Source organism: Mustela nivalis (genome assembly GCF_964662115.1).
Source record: "Mustela nivalis genome assembly, chromosome: 8".
Classification (NCBI taxonomy): Eukaryota; Metazoa; Chordata; class Mammalia; order Carnivora; family Mustelidae; genus Mustela; species Mustela nivalis.
The window spans coordinates 4,638,173-4,649,647 of record NC_139027.1 but is presented as its reverse complement, the minus strand read 5'-3'; the positions used below and the strand labels follow the sequence as shown (position 1 = coordinate 4,649,647).

The following is an 11,475-nucleotide window of genomic DNA, read 5'->3' as shown; positions in this document are numbered from 1 at the left end:
TCTGGGCTTTCTGTCCAATTCCACACGCGGGTCATGCTGAACTGTGCATGCCATGGGTCAGGCTGGTTTCCACGGTTGTGTACATTTTCATTTTCATGACTTAGAAGCGAGCTCAGGATTCTCCCTCTATACGCACACTCCCTCACGCTCCCTCACCTCACCTCAGAAATGCTCCCTTTCTGTTTTGTACTGAAATCATACCTGGTACTACTCCTATAACGTGTTTGCCTGGTATCATAGTTCACACATCAACTCTCTTCATGCCTTGTAATTTATTTGAGGAGAGAGAATCAGTCCAACCGAAGATGAATCCTAAGGTTGGCACATAGAAGCACAAAATGTTGATGAATTGAGATAGAAAGTTCCTCTTAAGGAAAATATTTTTAATCATTAACAAAATCTGGAATTTTAAACACACATACATATATACACACACAATAATGAATGAAGAAAATACCAAAATGACAAAGAAGGAGATAATTATGGCTGATTTAACTCACTTGACCATCAGATCCTTTATTCCTGCTATCAATCACCATGCATATCTTGTAAAGCAGCATAATTTCAAAAGCCATTAATTATTGTCTCCTTACATCACAAAATAGAGACAACAAAACCATCATGTCAAGGGAAAGCATGAGACTGACACATCTTGCATAAGCCATAGCCTGTCTCTAGCTGCCAAGGGGACTAGGAGCCAGGTGGGTTAAAATCTTGGACTAGAGCCGCTGTGACCCTGGCCTCAGGTACAAGAGATGGTAGAAGGCTCTGGTTACGTTCGAGCCGTGATGGCTATTTGGGATGCAAGTGACAGTGGTGTGACAAAAGGCCGTTTCCTTCCATCTGCGCGCAAAGCTGAAGTCCGTCCTCAAACATGTGCAGCTGCATAGAGCCCAGGAACAAGTTCCCTCGTGGCTCTTCCAGACCATTCCTAAGCAAAAACTAGCTTGCTTTTCTTTTCTCTTTTCTTTTTTGCTTTTAAAATATGTTGACTCCATCATGTGGACATAATTCTCCTCCCTGGGCCCCAGCAGCTCAGATCCACAGGATATCGTCATCAGGTCCTCTGTAGCTGGACTAGTCACTCCCCTTAGTGTTTGGAGCTGAAGGGAGGCTCTGTGAAGCCTGACTGCATGCCTGTTTCCCCCTGTTCTCTGCTGAGCAGGTGCTCCTGCTTGGGGATGGCAAACTGGCCTTCACGTTGATCAAATATCTGTTCTGGGTCAGACATAAGGGATCATTTTATTTAATCTTCATGACCAGAGGAAAGGGAGTTGCTCTTGTCCCCTTTTCAGGACGGAGGAACGCAAGAACAGAGAGATACACAGCACAACTTCTCTCACAGAGCTGACAAGCACAACTTCTCTCACAGAGCTGACTTAGGGGAGCAGCAGTTCCCTGGTTTGGGGCCCTCAAGCCCTTTCTCCTTAATGATACTTCCTTGCTGTCTCTCCTCTGCCAGAGCACCACCGTTACTGCCCTGCTTTCCCACATGATAGCCACTGAACCAGGGGCCCGCCCAGGTCATCTTGGAGATGGCTTAGCAGATGCACAGCCCCAAATGTAGCCAAGTATCACTTTAAAAAAAAAAAAAATAGATAATATCTCACAAACCTCACAGGCTTACCTCCTTAAAACCATTCTGCTTTCTTAATATAGCAATGCAATCACTTTTATCGTCAACCAAGAAAACTATTTTTGCCAATATTAATGTTACTCACATTTGAGGGGGAGAAATGAAAATGCAGGAAAGTAGAAAAAAATCATCTGTAGTGCCCCGGTCCGAGCATAGCCGGGGTTCGGTGTGAGTGGCTCATTATCACAGTCCCAACAGACTTAGGTCACTCTGCTTCCAGGTGGATTCTGCTTGGTGGCTCATGTGACCCCAGAGGTTTCAACTCGCTGGGCTCAGCCTCCGTTCACTGAGCTGGCGATTCTTCATGGGAGTCCAGTGTTCATCTAGAGCACATGCGTGATTTGAAAGGTCACGTGTAGATTGCAACCTCCTTCTACTCAGAGCATCCTCCCCTTGTCATCCTCAGGAAAGGCTTGTTGTCCCCGTGACCCCCATATCAGGAGCAGGAATCCTCCCACAGACTGGAGGTGAGACTTTCTTTGGAGGATCTCAGAATGAGCAAAATAAATAAACTCATTTTAATGCCCACTCTCTGCCGAGTACTTTGACAAGAGATTTTTAAGCTCTGTGAGAAGGAAGATTTGATTTTATTCTCTGTCATTTACCCAAGGAATGTTGGGTAGGACATTTTGGGTAGGATGTTTGTTAGGACTGTTTCCAACACACTATGGCATTTAAAAAGTATAATTCGTTATATATTTACAACAACAGAGTTGTAAGATAAACATTTCTACTCGCATTAAAGGACCTGAAAACTAAGGCTTATCGAAGTCCAGGTTGCTGGACAAGGCTGGCCGTGGATGACACAGCTGCCCTGGGCAGCACTGCTCCATTCTTTTTTGCTCAGGGCCATTCTGCCTTTTCCCTAACAGTGCATTTGATACACAGGTGAGTGGCTTCACGTCGTCTGATTTCAGTCCCGACAAAGAAAGACGTATTGACGGAGGCTTTATTGGAGTCACCACTGATCCACCCTTGTCCCCGGACCCCCGTCTCCTGACATGCTGGATCTCCTGACCAAAGCATTTTCGGTAGGTCGTCTCTGTTGTGGAAGAATTTCAAACTACAATGAACCAGAGGATAGAAAATGGGAAATCCCATACAGTGTGCCCTCAAGAAAAAGAAAACTGCAGGGCTGAGAGGCTGATTTCCCATAAATGCCTGATTCACAGAAAGCTGATCATGGAATTTTCTTAAATGATAGGGAGTTGGTCCAGGGTTACCTCATATCAATTTTGGAAGTTTTAATTTTGGTTTCTAGAGACGCAACCCAGGTCAGGTTGATCTCACCAAATAAGCTAAATTGAGCTTCCTTTGTGTGACTGGACTAGTTTTGTCAGCTTGGAGAATTTTCAGCGATGGTCTTCATGTGTTTTGATTTTAACAGGCTAAAGCAACTCTCCTCTCTTTCCATCCCTGCCCATGATACAGCCCACCCCAAACCCTCAACAGACTCACCTGTAGCTTGCCACAGTTCGTGTGTCCTGAATTGCAATTCCTGAGCCATTCCTGAAAAACTCCTTTTTTCGATAATTTTGAGCTTGCCTGGGTATACATCTTTTTATTTAGCTTGACACTGTCTTCTAGAATGTTCTAGATAATGCTCTTTATTTTTTTTATTTTTTAATTTTAATTTTTTTAAATTTCAGTGTTCCAGAATTCATTGTTTATGCACCACACCCCGTGCACCATGCAACACGTACCCTCCAAAATACCCACCACCAGGCCCTCCAAACCTCCCACCTCCCTCCCCTCCAAAACCCTCAGTTTGTTTCTCACAGTCCAGAGTCTCTCATGGTTCACCTCCCCGCTCCGATGTCCCCCAGCTCACTTCTCCTCTCCATCTCCGCATGTCCTCCGTGTTATTCCTTATGCTCCACAAGTAAGTGAAACCACATGATGATTGACTCTCTCTGCTTGGCTTATTTCACTCAGCATCATCTCCTCCAGTCCCTTTGTTTAAAAATAGATACAATATCAAGAAGTCTCTATTTCCTCCATCTTGATCAAGTATGCTGACTTATCTCCAGTTTCCCTTAAGCCCTTAAGCCACGTTCAAGAATTTGAACTTTATGCTAGGAGTTCTGAGGAATCCCTCAGCAAACAGGTGAGGGCCTAATCACATGTGCCCTTTAGAATGATCGATGTGTCCAATGAAGAATGGAACGGAGAGGGGCAAGCCTGGAATCGAGGAAACTGGTTCAAAATTAGTACACAAGTATAAGTGAGAGACGAAGGTGATATGTGGTGAAGAATTGAGCCCTCCCCGAAGAGAATTCTGGATCTGCCCTTTGGCTCCTGGGAGGTGAGGCCTGAGCCCAGGAATGTCATCTCTGAGGAGTGATTTTGTTTGCCTGTGGGCCTTGGCTCACACCCGGAATGATATAGGGTGGAGACTTTGGATCGCATTGTGTCAGACAGACTCTGAAGGGACTGCACACCAAGGTCAGCAATGTGGGAAGCCAATCAGGTTTCCATGATTGAGCTCAATAAACGCACTGGACACCAAGGCCCAAGTGAGCTCCTCCGGCTGGCAGGGCTCTGTGCGGATTATCACGCATCTTTGCTGAGATGGTAATGTGGCCCACAACACCTCCAGGACAGGGCAGCTGGAAGTGCCACGTTTGGAACCCTTCTGGACTCTTCCCTATGCACTGTTCTTCCCTTGGCCAATGTTAATGTGTGTCCTCTGGCTGCACTGACCTACAACCATGAGCATAACCACTTTGAGTTCCGTGAGTCCTTTTAAGTGGTCCTGGGAACCCCTAAATTTGCAACTGGTGTCATAAGCGAGGATGGTTTTTGGACTGTCCCCTCAAGAACAGTGTGTGTCAGACAAAAAAAAAAAAAAAAACAGAAATGGAAATGGAAGTGAGCAGAAGCTTAGAAGAGACGTTTAAGAAATAGAACTGTTGAGCCTTGTTGACTAGACATGTCACCATGACATGGTGAGAGGGGGATGAGGAGTCATCAGGGTGGCATTCAGATTTCTGACGTGGCTGCTGGTGAAGAGCTTTGTGGTACTGACCCAAACTTGATTCTGTCTTCCAAGACATTTTATTCTTACTGCCTAGAACAGGGATGTTTTAGATACAAAATAGATGTTGAATGAAGAATGGTCTGGGACAGTGGGTAAGGGCTGACTCATTTATTTAGGAGAGGATCATGAATTTACCATGGGATATTCATTGGATGGTAAACCACACTTTCATTTTTAAATCAATCTAGGAGGCCAGGTTTTGGTTTTAATGGATGCTTGCAATTAGAGGCATCCTATTATTTTTTGTTGCTCGTAAAGAGTTTAAGACAGCTTTCAATGAAGAAGTTAGATCTTCTGAAAGATTAGTTCTATCAAGCTACGTTAATGAACATTGTCTCATTTCAATTTAGATTATTTCTGCCCAAATAACAGGTATTGCTCCTGCACATTCTAACATCTGGACCCCTGAGAGGTGTCACAAAGAAAGTTTACGGCACAGGAGACCTCTTTTTGTTATGTTCTGTAGAGACTGCTGGCTTTCTTTAAATCCATACTTTGGTTACCACAAAATTGAGTTCATCACATTTTCTTTCTCTTTATGACATTGCTAACTTATGGTTAAGGCTAGATACTAGTCGCAGTATCCTTGCTGACTTATATTTTTGTCATTTTTATACTCTGTTCTCTTCAGTAGATGTAGATTACACACCAAGTCTCCCTCATTAAGCTTTTGGAATCACCCTTGTCTCATTAGTATCACTTGTATGTGTAAGTTATTAAATTGAAAAAAAAAATCAGAAGCCCGGATAACACTTCCTCCCACTCACTGCCCAAGGGGTCTGGGTAGTCACTGTGAGAATAGGAATATTTATAATAGCAATAATACTTGGTCTGCTTGATTTTTAGTTTTTTCAGAAGAATAAAGGTGCTATCATAAACCCAACTACTGAGTAAAGTTTGAAAAGTTTGAAGTCCTTTGCAACTGTCAGCTATACATGTTTTAATTAGCTGAATTATTCGCGAATGACTTAAATCTATTTTTTTTGTGTGAAATTCTGGTATGTCCAATTTTAAGGACTTTTCTCCTTAAAAATAACTTCACAACTTTTATCCTATTTATGCAAAACAAGAGTCTCAAGGTGGCTGTTATGACAACTTCTGTAAATAGGAGCCTGAGTGCCAATGACAGACCAGGTGACTCACATCAGGCCGCCCAGCTTGGGTTCTGGAGCAGTGAGGTCAGGTAGTCCCACTGACCTCTACAACCAAGCCACTCTCCTTGTCCCCCCGCTTTCCCCCCGCCCATGCCATAGTCCTTTCCGGGCGGGACACATCTGTAAAGTAGGTAAATACCATTTCTTTCTTTTCTGAAGCACTTTTCCTTCCTTGAAATAGGGGTGTTGCTTGATCATTCCTGTGGCAAGAGGAATCAAGAATCATCAGAAAATCGCAGTCCTGGAATAATATCTTGGTGGAAAATTAAAACGTTTGCAACTGGAAGTCCAGAGTGAAAATGGCGTCCTGACTTCAGAGAGAGGCTGCTGTTGCCCTGACGTTAAGGATTTAAAAACGAACACAGGAAGTAAAAGCCTTTTAGTAAGTTTGTGTTCGTGTGCGGCGTGGGCACGGGGACCCCTGCATGCGGAGCGGCCGGCTGTCTACGCGGACCACGTCCAGCTGACAGAAGCGTCTGGGATGCCGTGGGGCGGACACAGGCTCTTTGGAGAGACTGCCTTGATCTGGGGTTCTCTCTCCAGCAGTTGCTCACTGTAGACCTTTACCTTCTCCAACCTCAACTTGCTCATCCATAAAATAGGGATTCAGTAGTAGTCATGCTGCACCTTCTTGGAGCAGGGAGCAGGTGGGCAGCAGCTTTGCTGTTTCTCCTTCTAGGTTAAGCCCCTGCACTGACAGTTAGTGGGGGAAAGAGTTTGGCCTTCCATCTCCCCCGTCCAGTGCTGTGTGGTGAGCATTCCATGTAAGTCATGAAATCATGTGTCTCCTTTGTCTTTTAGAGGCAAAAAGTTCCAAAGATCTGTTTGCATTTCGTGACAAACAGGGAGTACAGGAAAGCGGTGACAAAGCTTTGGATCTGAGCAAAACTAGTGCACTCATTTCTGGCTTTGATTTCCTTAAGTATTCCCAAAAGTCATGGACGTTGTTCAATCTAATTTAGAGACACTGAAGACCGTTCATTGAGCAAATAGTAAAACCTATCTTCCGTGGGTTCATTATGTTTACACCAATCCTATTTAGTTAATGTTGCATTTTCGTAAATTGTACTTTCTGTGGAGTAATTGTGAGTCATAGAGAGAAAGAAAAACATGTAAATTAATCAGCGCTTAAATAGTAAACAATATACCTAAATAGAGACTGAGCCGGAAGGGCTTTGGCAAAGGCACACGCTTTCACCGCGCGTGTTTCTGAGTCAGCATAACTTGCGATGTCCATTCGCTTCTTAATGTTGTCTCGGTTTGCTGGAGAGATGCTAGAGGAATACCGATGCGCTTCTGCATCTCGGGTCTGTGTCCCCGGCAGGGCTGTTGATAGGTGCGATGTGCACTTCCGTAAGACAGCAGCATCTCCTGGTTCTCCTGGTTCGTTACCAGTGGGGGTGCAGCTGTGAGGACTCCGTGATCTGGAACGGCCAGGCCCCTCTTCCCGTGGAGGGTCGCACAGTGCACTCGCACATGAGCCACTCTGGCTAATGCTAATGGCAGCTGCATGTGGTTCTGGGGTGATTTAGCCTTTACATATTTCCACTTTGGGGACCCAAACCTTCTACATGCCCTCCTGATCGGCAGTTTCCTGGAATCGGTCCACCAGAACATCACACATTTCTCAAGTCCTACACCAAACCAGGCTAATCGCATTGGCCACACGGTGTTCTCTACTGCCATTTCCCAAATACAGAAGGAATGCCTGGTAGTTTTTCTGGGCACTTCCTGTGTGCCAGGCTTGCCAGGCTCTGCTGTTGCCTGACGTAGAGCAGTCCCTGATGGCCTGTAGGGGAGGTGTTATTCCTCCGTGGAGGTTAGGAGAGGAAGACCCGGCCAACTGTCCAGCAGCAAATCACAAGGCTGCACTTCCTCTGTGTGCCTATGGATGGGTCAGGCCATCTCTCTCAGCCTCAGTGTTCTCATCTGTAGAAAAGGGATACCATTGTCTTCTTCTGAGGTCGTTACCAGGACAGCCACACTGAACACATCACCAGGCAAGAGGAAAGAGCTCCCCATTGTGCAAACCAGGTCGGGCTCTAAAAGGTAAAAGACAGTCCTGTCACTTACAGCTTCCTCAGCTGTCCTAGACAAGAAGACTGTGGTGTCAAACATAGAACCCACTTCGCCCAGGAACTCTTTTTATTTATTTATTTTAATTTTTTAAAAGATTTTATTTAGTTATTTGACAGAGATCACAAGTAGGCAGAAAGAGCGGGGGAGGCAGGCTCCTTGCTGAGCAGAGAGCCCGATGCGGGGCTCGATCCCAGGACCCTGAGATCATGACCTGAGCCGAAGGCAGAGGCTTTAACCCACTGAGACACCCAGGCACCCCCCAGGAACTCTTCTTAATAGAAAGTGGATGAAGTCCTTCATCAGCACCCCTCCCCCCTCAAGCAAATCTTATGGGTGGCACCAACCTCGTGGTGAGGCAGTTCACTTTTGAAGTCCATCTTCACAGTGGACCTTGACCCTCTTCTGTTTATAAAGATCCGTGGTGAACCCTCAGTCCCACCGTCAGTCAGCACATCTGTCTTTGTTCTGTCCTTGGGAAAACCTGTCAGAACCAAAGTCCAATCCTCCTAAAAGCAGTTGGGCTGAAGTCTTCCCATCTTTGTCCTTCAGATAAATCTGAGACAAAGGGCATGAGGACTCCAGAGTGGAAAGCATCTACCCCTTTGCGGCTAGTCATCACTGGCAGGAATGAGAATTCTACAAAAGCATAATAAACATATTTCTGGTTCTACTGGAATTCTACCTGTATGTGACTGCCACCCCACAGGACAAAGTCCTGTCTCTGCCTCAGAATCCATCAGTACTTTTGCCAAAAAAATTCCGTGTGTAGCAACCAGTCTCCACCTATGGCCTGCGGGTCCTCAGACTGGGCTCTCAGCCTCGGTGGGTCTCTTGTGGTAACCACACACATTTAAGAAACAGTGGGTGTGGAGGGACCCCCGTTGAGGTTGGTTTCTGGAGAAGCTGAGTCTGATAGTTTAACATGAAGGGAGTTTATCAAAGAGTGTCTTGGGATCCACACTTGTGGAAGGAGAAAAAGGGAGCAGGGTAGGGGAGAGGGAGGACCAAGCTTCAGAGAAGACCCAGGACAGCCTCACGTCTCTCATGGGAAGCTTGTGAGCTAACATGGCCCTCCCCCAGAACCTCTGACTTGGGCTGAGATGGTTCGAGTCTTATGACTCATCCCCACACCCAGCCCCTGCTCTGGACCATCCCACACATGGATTGCATCAGAGGAGGCATCAGAGGGGGCCAGCTCTCTAGAGCCAAGGCAATCTCTGAAAGGCTGCCCATTGATGCCCCTGCCCCGGGGCCAGCCAGTCCTTCAATGAGGGCGGTCCGGCTGGCGCATCGTAATGTCCAGGAGTGTCCCCCACACACATTCTGCATGAGCTTCCATGACCCGGTCTCTTCCCCTGTGACCACTACCATGTTCAGACCCATAATGGAGAAAAAAGTGAGGATACTTTCTCTAGGTCTTTGGCTTTGGATGTTCTAGGATTAGGAGAGGACAGAGGGGAGGGGAAAAGGATACAGGGAAAAGGTAAGAGGAGAGTGGAGGGCGAGAAGGAACCTAACAGTTAGGATGCACAGGTTGTGTAGGGCAGCGAGAGAGGCGGTTTCTATCCTCCATTCTATGCAATTTCCATCACTTTCCCTTAGAACCCACGCGGTGGCTAACTGACATCTTAAAGATCAAGAATCTGGGACTCAGTGAGTGAGCGGCAAGTACAGTAAGCGCTTTGTCTCTTTTCTTTCACTTTAAAACCGTGTCTGGAGCTGTGGTTCCAAGTACAAGCACGTGCACCTGACGCCAGCTTCCCAGGTCCGCGAGCCTGCATCCTCCCTGCCCTCCCAGCCGCTGTGGCCGCTCCCAGATCTGGAGCTAGACTTACCTCCTCTGCCTGTCTTCTCATTTCTTGCCTGCACGCTTGCCATTTTCTAGCTTCTACCTTACAAAAGATGCTCAGTAACGTGCCGTGAATCTTGGGTGGTAGCCTGGGGCTCACAGCTGTGCCCCCCACCTGTATTACCCTAACTCCCTGCTAGAAGAACGTTACAAGTATACTTGGGGGACGACAAGGGACAGCCCAGATGGCTGACAAATTCAAGATACGTGTACAGAAAGTGCTTTCCCGGCCGTAGGTTTATATTACACAGTGCACACTACACGCAGGGAGGGATGGCTTCCATTTTACACATAGCATCTCAATCCACACAAAAAACACAGATTTCCCCTTGTTTCAGAGTTGAGGAAACTGAGTCGTGGAGAGATTGAGGCGTGTATCCGAGTTCTGTGGTACAGCCCAGCTTCAGATCTGGCTCTTTCAGACTCTAAGTCTTAGCTTTGAACTCGGCCCGACGAACACCAAGCATCAAGGATCACACCCCACCTTACGGTCTTAGCTTGGAGACCACCCTGGCAGGGAAGGTCCGTGTGAGGCGAAATGCCTATTTTATTTTATTCTCTGCTCTAGGGCACATGAGAAATTGTCATCTTAGACCTCATGGATGCGCACACATAATTGCAAACACGGTGCACAGTGTGTGTGTGTGTTCATACGGAATCGTCGATATGTATCGATTGTATCAGGGAGCGTCTGTCTTGATCTAAGACCTATGAACAACTGATCAGTAGATCCTGTTTACATCGCACACAAACACACAGTCACACTCACTGTCACACGCACAGACACACACACACACACTCTTGCTGATCTTCCCTCTTGGACGTGTTTGTTCAGAGGCTGCTCTTGCCTGCCTCCTTAGGGCGGGGGCGGGGGGGCTCCTGCACAGGTGTGAGTGTGGGTGGAATTTATTCTCTAAACAAGTGCGAAAATGACAAAATGTACAGAAAACCACAAAAGCAGTGATGGTTGTTTTTATTGATTTTTTTTTTAATGCAGACTGAAGACAGAGGGAGAAAGGTGCCAGGGTGCTTGAAGCACTGGGTAGGGAGAGAGGGACAGAATGGAGGACAAAAGAGAAAATGGGAGAAAAGTAACTTTGTCAGGCTCCCCGCTTAGGAGAAATGAGCCCAGCTGCTGCACGGTTTTGAGCCCGTCTTATGAATTAGCACATATTAGTGGATGGGGGAGACACCGCAGGGAGGCGTGAAGAGTGGTTTTGATATTGTCAAAGTGCTGATGGCTTTGCTCAAACCAGGTCCAGAGGCTAGAACCACAGAGCTTGTGTGTGAGGGACCTAGTCCCTTAGCTGCTTGAAACTGCATAACTCAGAACATAATGGCAATTCTTCTGGTTTCTGTCCTTCCATTGCTGTGAGACACATGATTAAAAATCCGATTTTGCTCGTCAAGCCTTAATCAGCCACCCTGCTGGGCTGGAGAGAGAGCCTTAGTAATCAGCCTGCTTTGTAGGGAAGGCAGGGGTCGAAATGGGACCTGGGAACACTGCTTTCTTAGGGCTTTCCTAAACTCCAAAAGCATCTCCTTCCTGCAAAATTTCAGTCACAATCTGTAATCCATTAGCTAACTAGCTCCCCCTCTTGAAAGTTTTTTCAGATAAAAACGGCTTAATGCTATAAAGTGGTGATCGAACATCAGACTCATCTTTGTTTATGGCTGTCACTGGAATCAGTTGTGTCAGAAGGAAAAAAAAACAAAA

General features: G+C 46.4%; 1 long non-coding RNA gene across 1 annotated transcript; it reads right to left on the bottom strand.

The window, feature by feature from the left end:
* Positions 1 to 4,769: 4,769 nt before the first annotated feature.
* On the bottom strand, positions 4,770 to 8,658 carry LOC309871082. The gene is made up of 2 exons (XR_014315019.1): positions 8,254 to 8,658; positions 4,770 to 7,872 (listed from the first exon to the last, which is right to left on the bottom strand). It is a non-coding gene; the product is annotated as an uncharacterized lncRNA (long non-coding RNA).
* Positions 8,659 to 11,475: the final 2,817 nt, after the last annotated feature.